General features: G+C 43.8%; 1 long non-coding RNA gene across 1 annotated transcript; it reads right to left on the bottom strand.

Moving 5' to 3' along the window:
- Window positions 1-10,277: 10,277 nt before the first annotated feature.
- Window positions 10,278-12,064, bottom strand: LOC120801060. The gene is made up of 3 exons (XR_005709048.1): window positions 12,000-12,064; window positions 10,672-10,879; window positions 10,278-10,562 (listed from the first exon to the last, which is right to left on the bottom strand). It is a non-coding gene; the product is annotated as an uncharacterized LOC120801060 (long non-coding RNA).
- Window positions 12,065-18,709: the final 6,645 nt, after the last annotated feature.

Raw genomic sequence — 18,709 nt, 5'->3', positions numbered from 1 at the left:
CTGTCTTTCACAATCAACCACAAATACTGGAGTCGAACTGTTCAAATTCATCTTTGTTACCTGGAATGAAAATAAAAATAAGCAGTTAGCAAGAAAAAGGAATTAAAAGAATTTAAATCTGACTTTAGAAATAAAGTGATACTACAGGGAAACCTTGTTTGGTTTTCCTCTGTTGACATGCACAGTCTGGATTTTCATTCCGTGTAGCTAAACCATAAATGACCATGGTGTTTAAAAATGAATTTGGGCTGAGATGTCCAGGATGGCTCCAAGACCTCAAATTTCTGCAGGGGCCAAACCTTATAAACACCATCCTTGTCAAAAATGGGGACATACGCAAGCGCTACGGAGAAAGTCTGGAGGAAATTACACAGTTCACCAACAGAACACTCGAGAAATCTCCTGTCAGTGTGAACCGCTGTAAATGGTCAGTGGGTAGCCTCTTTACAAGCTCCTCTCGTCTCCTCACATACTGTACATGAGAAGATAGAGGGAGGAAAGTGCTGCTTAATCCATCAGCACGCAAACAGTTGTAAAGTTAACTAGCTGGGTTCAGTCAGGTGCTGGCAAGTTGTTTCAGTCGTTTGTTTTTTGAAAGGATATGTTTGGAGAGTCCTCCTTCAAATCCCTGTCCGTCTTACTCCTCTCTTTTGGTGGCCTGGATTCAGTGCTTGCCTGCTAGCTGTCTTGAAATTAACCTTCGTTGAGACAAAGGACTTATGTGTGACACAGATCGCTCACAGAGCAGGGAAGGCCTCAAGAGGATCCAATTTTGTTTCATGGCTCATTCAACCACCGTCAAAACTATACTTACAGTGTGAAGCTACTGACATAAAAATCAAAAAGATTTGGATGAAATCAAACTTTTCCCTCCAGGCTTCTTGGGGACCCTCCCCATATTGGGGGCCTTTGTGGCTGGCTCCACTATTGCCCACACTACGACTGCCTTGCTCGTGAGGTTGTGGCAGCGTGTAAATGACAAAATAGTCATCGGATATGTTGACGTCACATCGCCTGAAGAAAGAGTGACAAGGGTGCTGTTATATTTATTAAGTCACGGTGCTAAATTCAGGTTTTTTGTAGCCTCGTCATCGCCTGCACTATGACACCATGAATCCAGCGTCGACAAAGCATCTTTATTTCAGCACTATACTGTACTCACACATGTTTCAATTAGTTGTTAATCAGTGAAGTTGATTGACAGAAAATTACTCGACAAAGTATTATCAATTAATTGTCATTTATCAAGCAAGATTCCAAATATTCTCTGCTTCCAGCTTCTCAAACGTGAGGATTTTGCTGCTCTTCTCTGTTTTATGTCTCTGTAAACTTAATGTCTGTCGTTGGACTGTCGGTCAGACGACAATCTTATATATTGCTCGCATTATTGTGACCACTGTGTCAACTGCTGACTGTATCCGCATGAGATCACGCCTCTCTGTGTCTCATGGTGGACTCTCCCTGGAGGATACGGGTGGTTTTAAATTCCCCCCCCTACATTTCTGCAGACCAGCTGATGTCACAAGTTCGGGACCGGATATTAGTATCAAACACTGGCGTAAAGTGGGTTTATTTAGTTCCCTAATGTGGAGATTATGTTTGCAAATCCGCAGACGTCATCAGTGGCGTGTAGACACATATAAAACAGTCATACATGGGCTATTTTTCTCGGGTGAGGGGTGAAGATTTTGACAAATTTTCACATTTCAGGACCACACAACGATATGAAAACCAACTGGAATCGAAACAAAAGACCACAGTCTTTAATGTAATGTGGTTTTTCATATTTGACTTTTGGTTAGGGAACATTGTCTTAATATAATCTGGTAACAGGATATTTATTTTATATCACTCAGCATTTTAAATGACGGTCATGTAGTTTAAAGGCTCTGTAGGTCCTTGTCCCTCTAACATCATAGAGCAGTGGTATAAAAATCTGTTGCAGTCATTTCATTCTCCTCTGAGAATTGAATTACCAGCTAAAAGCGAGCAGACACTTCACACTGAACACAACAGCTGACATTCTCATTTTTTCACCCAATATGCTTTTAACAGGCACATCAAATCACCGTTTAAACTAATCCATATGCTCTCCTGCCAAAGGTCTGTGGCAGTTTTACTACCCGTCCAGCTCCAGCTCCAGCTCCAGCTCCGGCTCAGGCTTGCTGCTGTTGGTGCTGTTCTCTGCTCAGTGGAACAAAGTGTGTTCAAGTTTACATAAACTGTCCTTCTGCAGCAGCATTTTCAGAAATGAGTCAGTGTCTGGCAGACGCAACCTGTGGTTCAGGACGTGATTACACAGTATTAAAAAGAATGATGCAATCACTCCTGAACGACTTAACCAAACAAAGCTGAAGGTCTCTCTGTGCAAAGACTCTGGTAATGGATCGGATGTGACAGGCCTCAAACAGATGACTCAGTGCAGTAGTTGCTCATATTTGTATAATCCGTGACTGTCTTAAGTAGGATATAGTGGTACGGTGGTTCCAAACCGTTTTGACAGATCACTTCCATATTCCAATCAGATGACTTCAAGTTCCTTCACTGACGCAGGTATTATTTCATCCGCTCATCTTTTACTCGTGGCCAACTATTTCATCCCAACCGCTCTTCTTTCTTGCTAACTGCTTTTCACACACTGTCAACACGTGGTGCTCAGGTGATACAGCTGACTCAATGTGTATTCATTTTTTCTTCAAATCTTTTCTGAGACAGCGGGTGAGTCAGTGGTCTATTTTGTGTAAATTCCTACCTTGTATTTAGAGCTTGCTAAGAGAAAACCTTCGGACCACTTCACCTCCAGTGCCTGGAGGAATCTTTCCATATACACAATATTCACTGTCTGTCGTGTGAAGAGCTTTTATTTTGAAGGGAGTGTGGCATGACTGCTGTTTTGAGCAGCAGGATGACCATTAAACATGGACTCACTCAGCTGGACGAAACCTAGGGTTATAAAAACACTACTTCACCCACTGGTGGGAGGCAGCCTCTGGATGGAGCTGACTTTTTCTTGACCTCTCTAATACATATGTGCTTAAAGGACAGAGTTTCCCACAGAGAGTTCACTTTTTTAACCTTCTCTTTTTTTTCTCTTTTCTTCTCATTAATTAGCTCCGCGGCTTAGTGTGTGATATCAGGGTCAGTGAGTTCAGAGAGATCAGCTGCTTGTGTTATTAAATTCCTGATGAGAGTCACTCAAGAGACCCTGGTATCAGACAAGGACACTTCCACTAATAGCCTGAACGGCATTAAAGTCCAGTACATCGAAGGATCAGTTACAGTCCTGTCCATCTACTCTAGATGTTATGATACGCTGTCATTTTACAGACACTGTATTTTATGAGAAAGATTTTCGTATTTTCACTTTACTTATTTATAGATCTTTTTTTTTTTTGCACTTTACCATGTTTTGATACAAAATCAATAAAATCTAAAGAGTTCATCCTCTTGGGAGCAGGAATGGGATCAGGACATTTCATGGGGATCTGCCTCTTTCACATTTTGATATGTCTTGTGGGAAACTGAAACACAAGTCCTGAGGAAAGTCAAAGTAAACACAGGAGGTCAGTGTCAGGTATTATCAACAGTGCGCGTGCGTATTTTAATTCACGGCAAACACTGTTGATTTTCGAGTGTGGACTATCTTGAATTTGGCCTGTTGACAGCACTTAGAAAAAATTCAGGTGTTCACCCTCAAGAAATAGGAAAATCCTCTGGTGACCATGATTATCCATATAATTTCACGGCGATCTGGTCAGAAATGACCTTCAAACACGCAGGAAACAAACACAGCTTGGGTTTCCATTAAACGAAGGTTATACATTTAAATTTTAGCATTACTCTGCCAGAATCCAGAGACAAACCATGGCTCTTCTGACACAAGAAGCAGTATAGACTCCGAACACTTCGCCCTCAGCTTCTCCTTTACCGTCCATCTTTGTGTGGCATGTGAATGCACAGGGTGGGGCGGCTGACTTCCAAATAAGTGCTGTCCCTATGGATGCGTTGGGGGGGGGGCAACGACATTCCTATATCCCTGGAACAGCCCAACAGCCACAGACAGCTGGACAGGAACCAGCTGACTGGTTGCTATGTGAACGCCTTTCTTTGCTTTCATCCCAAAACAATTGATGGTGACCGACTCAGTGGCCCTTTAATCCACTTCTCCTCTGACAGAGCAGCAGAGTCACAATCTGACCTCAGATCTTTGTTCAGGCCGTCTGAGCCGTAGCTGTCTGCTGCAGCTTACGTTTCATTACAGTCCTGTTAGCCGATCTCTGCTGCCGCCAGATAGCATTTCATTCTTAAGTAGCTCTCCGAAACTTTGGACAGCATGTTCGGTACATTAGATCTACTGTACCTTTTTTAGCTATTGTTTTTTTTTTTTTAAATGCCATTAATTGCTGTAACAGAGTGGCTATCAAGAAGCAACATGTACCATATGAATAGTAAAAACAAATATATGAAGTAACCAGAAAAAACAGCGACAAAGATTCAACATGTTGAATGTTTGAAACCATATTTAGTCGCGGAAAACGTGGGAAACACTGGTTGGAAAGAGTTGTAGAAAATTCAACAGAAAAAGGATTTTAACAAAACAGAATGACTGAGTAGTTGCTCGTGTATCCCTCACCCACACCAAAGACAGTCCTTAAGGAGTGTTATGAGCTCCGACGCTGACTCCCTGCACACGTGAATGACACAAAAATAATCTACTGATACAGTTTCTCAGAAACTTTTCCATTTTTGTTGGTCCTAATGGCTCCAATTGTGATAATACAGTCACATCTGCTCTTGCGAAGAAGTCTGGGCCAAGAGCATCATCTAGTATGTTTTGTTTTGCCTTCACCCGTCACAGTCTGAGAGCTGAAAGCTGCTGCTTCTTCCTCTGACTAACACTCAGTTTACGATGATGACCATGAGCGAGGAACGAGCCGGCCCTCACCGCGGACCCTCCTCCTTCCCGCCGAGAGGCGATAATGACTTCTCGATATCATCGGCGAGGTGTGACGCTTGGAATCAAACGTTTCCACGGTTTAATATGCTTTTCCTCTTTCATGAGGCAGCTTCCTCTTTCCGATGCAGAATGTTACCATGGCAACGAACTAAACTATCAGCATAGAGACAAAGACTTAGATGAGATTAGGGAAACACAGATCCACACTGGATGGAAACTAAGGAGCCAGCCAGCGAGCACGTGAAGATAAAACACGGATGTTTAGCCTTTGCATTTCCAAATGTGTGAGTGTAAGTAAATGTGCCGCCCTGATTGGGAATCTCCTGACCATCCATATCTGAGTCAATGCTTGTGTAAACACTTCAGATGAGTCTGTTTGCCTTCCTTTGCGCCTCAGCAGGGTGCAGAGAGTGGAAATTTATGTCTACTGTGAGCACCGGCTGTTCCCAGTAGACACCCAGGATTACACCTTTAATGACCAGAAATCTTGTCATCTTTCATAAAACGCCGAGTCCCATAAATATTTAAAACGGTGACATTTTACAACAAAATAAATTCATTCCTCTGGAATCACGACACTCAATGGATTCGCTTGTAAGGGGCAAGTAAATCAGTGCAAATTATTCCCGTCCGACTCTGGTTAACTTTGACATTTGGATTTTCACCGCTGACCATTGGCGAGCGGTCTACACATTGCTGATCTTTGAGGGCGCAGAGGGCCAAGGAGTCGTATGTGTGTGGTGGCAGAGCAGCAGCTTGGAAACGTCTGGGAAGCGACTGCTGGACAACGTGTCATATTAACGGGCCGCGCTTCAGTCACTGTTTCATACCGGTTCCGTCGTCTGACAACAGAAACAGGAGAAAACTGTAAATGAGAACAGCTTTGTTGGGAATTCAGCAGAGTTAAAATACTGTATATGTGGGCACGGGGACTGGGAGAGAAGCAAACAGATAAAGGGTGGTCCAGCCACATACTAGGCTCTGAACTAGTCTTGTTTTACTTTGTTACGTGTATATTTTAGGTCATTTTCTTTGTTTGTGATGAATCGACATTAAATAGGAATTCAGTCTAACCTTAACCAAATAGTTTCAATTTCCTAAAATGAGTAAGAGTCACTGTTGCTATAACCACGCTATGTTTGGATAGTCACAGAGTTGACAACTTCCTCCAATGAAGCCAACCAGCCTTTATCAAGAACCACAAGCTTTTCCATCCGCAGACAAATCGACCCACTGCTTCACACAGACAACTCCATCACTGTGAGACCAAACAAAGCCTGAGTTGTTTCCATGTCTCAGCAGCTGACCGGTGAGTTTCCAGCTGATATCATAAACACAGCTCTTATAAAAGCCTTGCCTCCACTTGCGAGTTGTCCGAGTACTGAGGGTTTTTCACACTGCCAAAAAACGGGCATTTTGTGAAAGTTCTTGGTTCCTGAGGGGAGAAGACATAAAGGCTACAGATAAAGAAAGCACTGAGAGCTTTGGGGTTAGAAAGGTATCAGGGTCAGAAAAGCCGATACAGGTTATTTTTTGGGTCAGTTTCTTCTGCGATATAACCAGGATTCTGCAGAAACTGAGACAAAGTTAAAGGATTAGTCTGGTGCCGCTCAATATGTTTCTTATTGTCAACAAATCCCATGAAAATACTAAATTTAACAGAGAGGTATTGCGTCTGTCCATACTTTCTGACTTCCCTGCACTGTCTGTGTCATTAACACTTAGCACGCATTTGGGCGTGTCCTTAGTTCCTGCTAATATCTGGAGCATCACATTAAAACCTGGTTTTCAATGTATCTTGAATATAGTCTGTTAATCATTATACCATTCATATAGCCATCTGTGGCGGTGTATTGTGAACACACAAACACACAAAAAAAAAACAGTTTGGTTGGAGACTCTTTGAAATGGGTATCAGCTGAAATGGATACCTCGCCAGGACCCAGTCAGCGGGCTGGAAGTGAGACCAGTGGCGTCACACCGAGCTGAAAATGTAATGTTTGCCCTGAGTGTGGCGCTGGAGGAAAGGTAGAGTCATCAAAATCCGGGGGTTCATCCTGTGGGGAGCAGGAACGGGACCAGGGAATTTCAGTCTGATCATTTCAAGTCATTGCTTTTTGTAAAGAGGTCAATTTTTTTGTCACCAATATGTTTGCAGTATTTTTGGAGAAGCCCCGTCTTTGACCAAAAGGATGAGCAAGGGGATTTTTTTTTTAGTTCTGTTTTTAGAGTGACATTTGGAAATACACAATATTGTTAACGAACATGACACATCATGTGATTAACCCAAAGTTGCTTCCCTTTCTTTAGCTGATGGTGACTTTTATATGTTTCAACATCAACGAAAACTGCTCTAATTACATTTGCAGACGTCACAATGACTTCTGGTGCTTCAGAACTGTCCTCATCAGAGAAGTGTATGATGTTTTTATTGAAAGTACAAAACCTCAGGGACAACAACTTGATTTCCTCTGTCATTTGTTATTGCGCCGCCACATCTCAGAGGAGTAAAAAACCCTTTTGCAAACTGTAGCCAGGCAGTCGGACAGTTTCACCAGTGTGTGGATGGAAAGACACAACCAGTGCATAAAGATGAATATATTTGTTAGAATCTGTCCCAAATATTCATCCTTAAACTTTACAAAGAGCGTCTCCCTCCAAATGTGATTCCCCCCCAAAAAATATTTAAGCACATCTATGCACAATTAAATATGCACTTAAACTGGCATGTATGCTCGTACTGTATAGGAAATAAGGACAAGTGCATCTGTCTAGAGTTTAGACACACGAAGAACAAAGGAGATAACACCATCTCAAAGAGATCAGCGTGTGCTGCAACGAGAGTACGTGGATGTTCAGACTGAAAGTGCGAGAGGCGGCATGGGTGGGGGCGCGCTGCTTCAGGTCCCAAAGAGCCGGGGAGACCCCCCCCCCCCAAAGCCACCTTCCACTACGGCCTTTTAGAACAACGATAAACACTTTTTATCTCCGACACGGTCGGGCAACACGTCACGCGTACGAGTTCTGTTTGAGCATTATCCGACTCCAATTAATACTATGGTTCTATTATCCTAAGGTTGAGGGAATTGTCATTAGTCTTGAATGGACATTCTGGACTAACGTAGCACCCACAACGTGTTACATCCTATCATTTCGTGAAGGATGATTGCCCTCCAACCTCGTTTACACAGAAGAAGAGAGTAACAAGTGTGAAACTACGATCGTTTCCAGCGCTGAGCCTGATAATACACCCCCCCCCATGGTCTTTCACTCATTTTCACTGTTTTCATTTTCTCAAACTATCAGTATTTCTCAATATATTCTTTCCTCCTGCGGGCAGCAGAGCATGCAACAATACTAAAGTCAGAAAGCCAGAAAAGAACAGCAGAGTCAGTCTTTTCTAATAAAAGCCCCGTTCCATGTTGATCAAAAACACGTGTATAATTTGTCTCGTTCAACTCTTTGTAACCCGACATGGAGTTAAATGTGGTGTTGAAGTTTATTTCTGTGACTTTGATTTTGTTTCATCGCCAGATGAGATGTTGCTGCTGTTTTTTAACAAGCCTTCCTTCTGGTTTGCAGCCTTCATGTCCCTTAATGAAATTAGGTTCAAACCAGCCGCGTTCATATGACTTTTAATAGATTCTAGCTCTGCATGTTACATAAGACGAGAGCGTCGTGATTAGATGAGACTGTATCCGAACCAGCTCCTCTTGCTGTGTTTCAAGTCAATTACAAGCTGCTGACATTTGAGGGATTTCACAAGAGAGCGGATCTTTTTGAAGAGCACATGAAAACCGTCCTGGAGCTTATTAGCCCAAATCATCAATTAGTCCAAACACTTTGTAGTTAATGTTCAAACGCCCCGCAGGAACACAGGAGTGTCTGTCCGTGTGCTTGTTTACTCTTTGCTCCTTAATGCCGAACTCTCAATCCGCTGAAACATTTAACGGTTAATGTTCAACACTCCTCCAGAGGCTGAAGCAGACACACAAGTGGCTGTTAGAAGCAGCAAAAGTCGGCCTGTGTTTACTCTGCCAAGCTGAGCCCCAGTGTGCTTTGACCTTTGACCTCGCCCCTCCTCCCAAAAGCCAACAAGCTGCAGTCTTCCAGAGAGCTCCTCCGTAACAACCGTGACATCCTGCCATGATCCCCCCCCCACACACACACACACACCCAGCGTAAACTCAACAGCGCTTTTCTTTGCAGACTTGTAGTCAGGAAGAGCTGATGGGACTTAACAAGTATTAACCTTTATTTTCTTTTAGCCTGTTATAGATCTACTGTTGCTATTTTCTCAAGGTACGTCGTCTACTCAACACTGTTGTAATACTGATACGAAAAGCAGCACATCTCCACAGCGGAAAAGCTTAACAATTGATCATCTGTTGCCGTACATTCATTTTGTGCTGACCCGCTAACCACCGGATCGACCTATCGTTTCAACTCTGGGTCAGACCAGACCGTATCGTAGATTATGTTGCCTCCGCCCGTCAACTATAGGTCGCTCATAAGGACTTCTAACAATGCCTGGTTGCAGACAAGTGTCGGTAGCGTGAGCGGCATTGTTCGCATTCCTCCCTGCCCAGTTTATTTGTACCCGCAGGTTTAAAAAGTACTTGGTCATGGTCTACCCACCAGAGTGTCTTCTTGGAGAATCAGTGAGTTTCACGACGTAAATATAACCAAACATGGCAACACTTACAGAGGCAACTCCTGTACATGTTAGCACACACGGAAAGAATGAACCTTCCACAGTAACCAAGTAAAACAAGGACATCAGAGAATGCACGAGGCTTTAATTCCACCTTAAAATGAGTCCCGTCAACGGTTCAACCGCCAGTGCTCAAGGTATTTTAAACCTGCAGGTAACCATAGCAACAGTACTGATGCTTTAGGCTCTGTTGGTTTCATCAGTCAGTTAACTGCTCACTTCAACGTGGGTTACGTGGAGGGAGATTTAAACATGGCTTCCGATTGTGCCTGTGGTATAAGCTCAGTCACACACACAAAGTTGTTCTGATATAGAAAAATAATGAACTCCATTCTGTAGTGTTGTTCAACTCTGCTCCATTTGTTATTTTTTGTCTATCGGGGCAACTTGTCCTGTTTTATCAGGTACATACTGCGAAAAACATTCTTCTAGACACTGATGATTTTACCATTTATTAACTCATCACTTTGTCTCAGAAACACTGGAAACACTTTAATTACGGATTTCCAGAGAGTTTCCTGAGAACAGCAATATAGGAAAAATAAAAACAAAGCTCTAAGACACTTAATAAAGTTTAATTATTCATGTTAAGTTTTAAGCAGTTTGTTGATTTCCAGAGGGATGTCCTTTAAAGGACCATTCTATTTTAAACCAGCATAAATATTCATTTAAAGATACCATATGTAACATTCAGAAAGACCCTGTTATTGACGAAGCCGGTGGCCGCTGAGTTAGCTGCAGTCAGCATCCTGGACATCGGCCAAAGCAGTGACGTGACACGAGACTGAACACCATGTTGATAGATGAGGGAGTTTGTCCAGCTCTCACCAAGACGCTCGGCAATGTCAGCGCGGCTAAATTTGCTGGATGGCAACGCTAACGGTTAGTGAGCTAGACGGAAAATTATAAATAAGATTTGTTGCCACACTTCATTATTGCAGATGTTGACCGGACCGGCTTCACTGCATAAAACTTCTTTTTGTTTGTTTTTCGTGCTTACGTGGAGTCCGTGTTGTGCCGGGAGCCGGTCGTTCGTTGGCGTCAGCGGACTCCATCCCTGAGCTAACGTTAGCCAGTGTTGCACACTGTTGACGCCGTAGGGGAGCGGAAGAGAGGCACTGAGGCACTCGGGAGCATGAACGTCACGTCCTTTGGATTTTCCCGGAAAATTCGTCCCGAGTCCTTCACGTAGAAATCAGTCCACAGGCCTGTCAGAGGCAACCGAGACAGTTATGTCAAATTCTGTTCACACATTGGCAATGAAAAAGAAAATTGCTTCACATTCTTATATAATGTATGGTACCTTTTTAACACTGGAAGAACCTATTATTTGTATATGTTACATTTTATCTTTGTTTGTGGACAAATTTCAAAGACTCAAGGTTACACCCATTAACTGAAAGTAATTGGTACTGCAGCTGAACACCCGTTTTCCCTGTAATTGCTACCAAACTGCATCGTCTTTTCCCGGAGCCTTGCTGTGAATTTACAATTACGTGTCACTTTCTTTCTAGGAAACTATAGGAAACTGTGGGACCCATGAAATAACGGTAATGAAACATTAAATAGGGAAATGGGAGACAAGTCCCCGACTCAGCTCAAGATGAAGTGAATCTTAATGGGAATTCTGCCTGGTGAAGTAGGTCTAATTTCAGTATGTGGAGCCATTACTCGGACACGAGATGAGATACACAGGCAGTTTATTTTGCTTCTTCCCACTCGTTGGAAAAAAAAAAAAAATCTAAAGAAGCCTGTTGGTTGTCAGCGATTATCGCGGCCCTGCACGTGTTCAGTTCGAGGGTCTGACCGTCGAAGCAGCGACAGCGCTGTGACAAGAACGTCTCTGTTAAGCCATTTTCCACGTCAGGCAGTCACAGAATTTGAAACGTCGCTGTCAGTGCCAGTAAACATCACATGCCACTGCAGCAAACGTAAGAGCCTCTGACACAGGAACACTTCACATTTCAGTGTGTGTTTTGAGTAACAGATGAAGAGATGGTGGAGTTGAAAAGCGGAACAAGGAAGAGGAGAAGGAGATCCTCTGGAGAAAAGGGCTTACAGCTTCATTCTGATGTGAAATTGCACAAGTTATTCCAGCTGTGCCAAGTGAAGGAATAAATGTTCAAGCAAACCAGCAACAGAAAACCAAGCCAGAGAAACTTCAACAAGAGCAGGTGAAAACAGGTTTTTGGATAGAGATGGGGCAGCGATTTTAAAAGTCGCATTTCTCTGACCAAAACGGCTTCAATTTAAGATTTAGGAATGGATTCAGGGTCACTGAAGCCCCTAAAAACAAACCCTTCTCACGCTTTGTCGAGCAGAACTTACCTCCTGTTGTAAACTCCACACCTGCAAAGGTGATGGATCAAAGTCTTTTAATAACTGGGGCACAGGACCAGGTGTGCAAAAAACAGGCCATAAACCCATTAGACTGAGAGAGACTCATAAACACAGTGGCTGTTTGTTAGCGCACTCTAAGTTACCTGGTTATGTCGGCTCTCTGCAGTATCCTCATTTCCTAAATTATTTTATGGGTTAGAGGTCAAGCTCCGGGTTAATCCGGTTTCCTTAATCCAGTAGGTTTTCTTGTAACAGTATCGGGTTGCCAGATTCTGGAAGCCGACGTTGCTGCTTGGCTTATTTGACGTACAGTGAACACACTGTGAAGTCGGAAGCAAATTAGATTACATTTCACCATCTGGTTGTTCTACACCAACAGGATGGATTTGAGTGGCCATAACTCAGTGGTCCTGACTCTGACATCCTGGAAATGTATTCAATCTCTGAACAAAGCAATGAAATTCTCAGGATTTAAGTAATGTTGACAAGTCCGCTTCAGGGTCTAAAACAGGATTTAAAACTTTATTATCAGAGCAGATTGAGAGGACCGCGGGGCCTTGGAGGTCTGAGCTCTGGAAGTTTTCCTGTTTCCGGTAGAATTAAAGTCAGAGGAACAGCAGCAGCCAAACTCATAAAACTAGTATGATTAACTACAGTCCCTGTCGGAGATGTCTCTCCGCGCTCGTGGCTCAGAACAAAACCGAAGTCAGAATCAGTTTCTTGCTTCGCCGGCAGCGCGGCTCCGGGAGTGGCGGCACTGGCTCGTTCATCAGCCTGACATTAAATGCGGTACAGACATCCATGGTCCACAGACAGTGTGCCCTAATGACTTGAGTGATCCCCTGACTTTCACTCTAGCGCCACCAGCGGGCGGACATTTTTGGTTTCGAGTGAGATGCCTGGAGAGCTAATGGAATGTTTGTCATGAAAAAGTTAGCACACATGCTAATGCTCCCCTCAGGATGAATTTGTATAACGTTGAGGATCCCCTGACTCTTCTTCTAGCGCTATTCAAACTTCCACTAAACAAGTGTCATAGTGGGGGAATCAAGGTGGTGACGATGTAACATGCGTCCAGGGACTACATATGAAATCCTGCACATAAAGAGCAATATTTATTCATGTGGAAATGTTACACAGACCAGTAAATAAATACTACATTATTCCAATACTTTGGTTTAAGACCAAACAGCAACAGTGACATTCCCATCAGCCTCAGATGTACTTTGTGTTTAGGGCTAATTAGCAATGTTAGCATGCTCACACGCTAAGCTAAGATGGTGAACATGCTAAACATTATACCCGCTAAACATCAGCAGGTGAACATTATCATTGTGAGCATGTTAGCATGCAGATGTTAGCATTTAGCTCAAAGCACGTCTGTGCAGCCCTGCAGAGCATGTTCGTTATCTGTTTTTAGTTTGTTTTGATTTTTTCACCTGTTTGTTTCATAGCTTTAATTTTTTATTTCGCAATAAATTTAAAAATGTCCACATTCAAACCATGTATTACTTGTTTTTAGAGATACTTACATTTCGTAGCTCTAAAATATTAGCCTGATGTTACCACCTTGTATTGCGATTAATGTTCAAAGTTTCATAAGCACCACTCACCTAATGGCGTCGGGCTACGTTGAACAAAATCTCTATGTAATTGTAACAACAATATCTTCTGATGTGTAACTGACCTCCAACATGCTTTAAATTAATCACCAAAGCTAAAAATAAGTACCACATGGTCCCCATAGCCGTTCATTGACAGTATGTGGAGTTGATACCAGCACTTCATTCATCCCGACTTGAGTCGTTTTTCCACTCGTAGAACCTACATGTCTATGGAAAACCCTAAGGTGTGTCCAGAGCAGCCCAAACTGAATGCCTGATAATTAAACTCCTCAACAAGATAAAGATGCAAACTGGGAGAAGTTCTCTCAGCAGATCCCTCACTTCCTGCATCCCTGTAGGTAGACACGTGCAGGAACCTGGGAAATAAGAAGGAAAAAGTTAAATCGTTGGTTTGAAATAACAGCTAGTTCTGCATTCTTTTTGTACATCAGAGCAGTAGTGTGCCGGTGCCAGGCTTCAGACTGTCTCTGGAAAGCTGTAGGATGACAGAAACCGGAACAGAGGAAAAAGGAATACTGAGACGGTGAGTGGGAGGCGGCTCAGAGAGCAAACAAAAACTGGGGCAACAAAAAGTCTGCCGCATTTCCATCTGAAAGCCGTTTCCCCTGGAAGAAGGAAGCCCTTTCTGTGGGTCTGCTGGGCGCTGGCTGGGCAGGGAAGCTGGGAGATCCCCCCTGCTGCTCCGCTTCACCAAACCTTCATCTGCCCACTGACTTCCAGATAACCCTGACACTCCTCTGCACATTTCAACATCAAAGTCGCAACCTCAAAGCAGAGGTAACTTATTCATAATCCAATATAGCACTAATCTCCCATTCATCCTGTGCTGTTCAGTCTCTGGAGGAGCAGAGAAAATGATTAATAATGACTGAAGACTGGGAGCCTGAGATCTCTACATTAACAAATATCTGTTACATATGACAAATAATCTAAGGCTATTCACCAGAATCGAAACTCTGGTGCTGGGAGGTTTTACCCCAAATCCAAACCCGGCATGAAGCAGCGGCATGTAACGTCATACTCCATTATCACCGTCGTTGTATGGACACGAGAGATAATTTTATACCCTAATCCAAAGCCCTTTTTCCAGGAGTCGAGGAAGTTTCTGAGGAACAAAAGAAACCCGATTCTGTTTTCAGCTCCTGGGCATCAGAAATTCCCCCGTCCCGAGGATGGATTTTCTGATGGCGCAGGAACTGACTGGGTGTGGTTTGCAGGACTGAGAGCTGCTGACTGGAAAAACATGTGAACGGCGCACGAAGGACAAACAATAAACTTTGCTAATTGTTCCAATATAGCAACCCTATCATGTTTCCCATGAAAAGTAAAGGCCCAGTCACACAAGTATTTAAGATGTTTCAATGGAATCACTCATGGGGAAGTGTGTGTGTTGAGTTAAACTTGGACACAAATTTGCGCCGCTGACAAACAGCGAGCCGTCCTAACAGCCCTGACTTTTGACGGGACGGGGAGCCGCAGAAGCCAAAGCGGATGAAGCTACTGTAGTGTATTAGCCTAGCGTCGTCTAGGGGGGTGGGGGGCTCAATCCCCAAAGCGTCGACGCCACCGATACAAGGTCTTGTGTGAAAAAGGAAATCCAGGTGGAACTGCTTCTTTCAAAATGTAAATGAGTCATTTTTAGGAGACGAGCGTTGGATATAGTTGAGCCTCCATTCTGCTCCCTTACGTACGTGCACGGGACTGTAGCTCCCCGAGGTTAGGAATGAATTTCCATGCTCCTGTCTCTGTCCGCCCGTGAACCTTGTCACCATCCATTTAAACAGCACAGTCGGTTAAATGAATGCTGCTGTGCTGTTGTTGTTCACCTCGTGCACCAAGTCGTCATTTTGTCATCTATCATCCGTCTATCATCAGTCCAAGTTCTTGGAAAGGAATAGAGGCTTTTGAATCCTGATTCAGGCCCCGAGTCCAGACGCCGTAGCTCCGCAGCCTAGTGCTTCAGTTGATGACCTGATTGTCTTCACCTGGCTGCCCAGCTGTACCTGGTTAGTCATTAGTTCCTCCCAGTGTATTTAAACCTCAGCTTCAGGCTGTAGCCTGTTTGACGCTCACCTGTGGCATGTGTTGTTGAGTTTTTTTCTTTTTTTTGTCTGTGTTCATGATTGCCCAACGTCTTTTTAATTCTCCAACCTCGAGTTTAGTCTTTAGTTAAGAGAAGTTAGTTGTTTTGAAATTAAAGGGCCTCCACAGACACAATTAACCCCCCCCCTCCCAAAAAAAAGAGTGTTCGGACTCTTTCAGCACCACTGTGAACATCAAACATGACCTCTTTTTTTTATTACCTACAGAAGATGGATGTCTGCTGGCAGCCTCAGAGCGGCTGTTTGGTTATGCACAGTCTGACAGGCCTCTTTTGTCATCTGATAAAATGCATAATTCATCTACACTTTACAAGGCAGGAAGCAAAAAGAATATCATTCCCTTAGAGTGTGTGTGTGTGTGTGTGTGTGTGTGTGGCACTGGGGGGAGGATGAGTCCTGGTGCCAAGATGAATGGTCTGGACTGGTAGCGCCGGTGGCTGGAGGAGCCTCTGTGTCCCTGAAGGCCTCGTGTCCATATAGAGGCATGTTTCTGCTCTCAGACTAAACTGCAGCGGCAGGGCGACACATTCATCAGTCTGCTGCTGAACACATCACAGCACAGAGGGAACAAACCAACGCAGCGCAACGCGTGGAAAACCTCCCGTCTCTCACTCACTGCCTCTGGCCAGAACCACATATCACAACCCGACATTCTCATACTACTTAGCTGAATGTGATTTCTGACACTGGATGGGTTCAGCCTGCATCTTGTGCAGACATCTGTTAGAGAAAAGCCGAGGCTAAATGTAGCCAAGATGTACTAGAGATGGAGACATTTTTGTTGTTTGAGAAGTGTGATTGCATCTCTGTCCCAGTGCATCAATAAAGCATAGTCTGTGGACAACCCTGTCAGCTTGAAATCCACTTTGTGTAATCGTTTCATCAGTTACAGCACATTTTGACAGGAACCGTAATGGCTGCGTGGACCTTCTTTACAGTGGAGCCGTTCTCCAGTCGAGGAAGTGCTACGTTTCTGTACTGCAAGAACACGTGGCCCGGTTTAGGCGACAAAAGTGCATCGGTTAAGGTTAGGGAAAGATCGGGGTTTTGTTTAAATACGTCACTGCTTGCTTCTTCAGTGTTTGACCAAGGCCATGATCTTCAGCCTTTACCAACTTCTGTTGGTGCCAACTTTAAATATAATAAAACATGATGATAAAGTTTAATCATGCATTTGATTTGTATCACAAGAGTAGCTACTTTATGAAAACAAATCGCTGCCAGGCAACTTGCAGAGACTTTCAGTATCAACATTTTACGACTAGGCTGATACTTTGTCTAATGACGGTTCCTCATGACGTTGATTAAAAACGAATCCAGGCGGTACTGCGTTCCTTTGGAAATGGATTTGCTGTTGCAGACAGTGCTGCCAATTTAAAAGCGTAGGATGACGAATCTAGTGGGGTTTTTTTTGTTTTTGTTTTTGGCAGACCAGAACTCCCTTCTCCTGAAGAAAATGGCCAATAATTCTTAGTGGATATGCTCCCGTGTTCAGTAAGTGGGACAGAGCAGCAGCACATTCAGTCGACCAATCAACAGCCAGACAGTAGCGTGAACCAGCTGTGAATGTGCAACCTAATGACCAATCACTGATCCCCACTTTCTGTCCGGGGGAGTCCTTCTCCTCCGTTTCTTGATTTGACCTGACTAAGTGGCTCTTTTTGTTTGTTTGTTTTTTTGTTTTCCTCTAAATACAGATTTCACAACATTGAGTTGATTCCAGTTTCCACAGACCTCCTTCTGGGCTAGTTAAGACCAGACCGGGATGCATGCTGACTTTTCCTACTCAGAATTAATATCTAGGATATAATCTGAGATACAGATTGTTTCATTTATCACAGCACAGGTGGAACTTATGATCAACGATCCCAGCAAAGCCAGCATGTTTACCACCTGGAACCAGGAACCCAAACACCTGCAGCTGAAATGAATGTCGTTAGTTACACCCGGGTTTGACGAGTTAATGTCTGCCGTGAGACAAGTCACTTTAGTCACTTCAAATGTGAGCTGAAGTGACTTTGGGCCGCTTTTGTCCTCCCCTGTTTTGTACTCCAGTTTTCAGCACGGCTTCATCCCCTCAGATGGAGGAGGTCTGGCAGCGCTGCTGTTGTATATTGATGAGGAAACAGTGACACACACACACACACACACACCCATACATGCAGTACGTACAGAGTGCGGAGGAGGCACAACAATAAGAGCATGACCTACATATGCCGGGGACGCCCGAACAATGCGCGGCTTATCAGCCCTCCGTAAACACAATAAGAGCTGATCCGCCAGGGACAGCAGCTTTCTCTGATAAACGTCCTACACACTCCAAGTCTCAACATGTTTTTAATGAAACCAGAGATGTGAAGCAACGGAGTCCATGTACTCTGGACTCAAGACCACTTTCGCAATTGTGGTTGGTGGAGACTTTCTAGTTTCTTTTTGAAACTCCACCACTTTTATCTATCAGCTGTAGTTTCTTTTGTGATCCACAAAACAAAATCCCACGTCATTCAGACTCCGCACCTCCAGTGTGTAAAGCCCAATCTGAGGTGACCCTGAGGACGTCACCATAACATTTTCTGGTGATTGTGTTGGGGGGGGGTTATATTCCAGGAGTAAGACGTTTACACATTCACGTCAGATTTTGTTGGATTGGAGAGAGTCCTGCTGTAGCACCGGGGTCTTATATGGTATTACACCACTGTCTACACTATGTCACTATTGTGATATAAAATGACCTGTACCGTGATAACACATTTTATCCATATGGCACATCCTCTGTGTTCCACCATGGGTTAACCTGGACCACCATGGGTTAAACTATAAAATACACAAACGTGCGTTTAAGGACACGCCAGACTGGCAACACTGGTGCCCCGCAGGAGGGGATAATAAAGACTGAGGAAACAGAGCCCGCCTTTCAGGTCGACAGCATGTACAGTGTCACCTTATTATCTTTTAATTTCTGCAGTGATTG

This window comes from Xiphias gladius, chromosome 16 (assembly GCF_016859285.1).
Source record: "Xiphias gladius isolate SHS-SW01 ecotype Sanya breed wild chromosome 16, ASM1685928v1, whole genome shotgun sequence".
Classification (NCBI taxonomy): Eukaryota; Metazoa; Chordata; class Actinopteri; order Istiophoriformes; family Xiphiidae; genus Xiphias; species Xiphias gladius.
The sequence above is the reverse complement of the archived record's forward strand: the minus strand, read 5'-3'. Positions and strand labels throughout refer to the sequence as shown.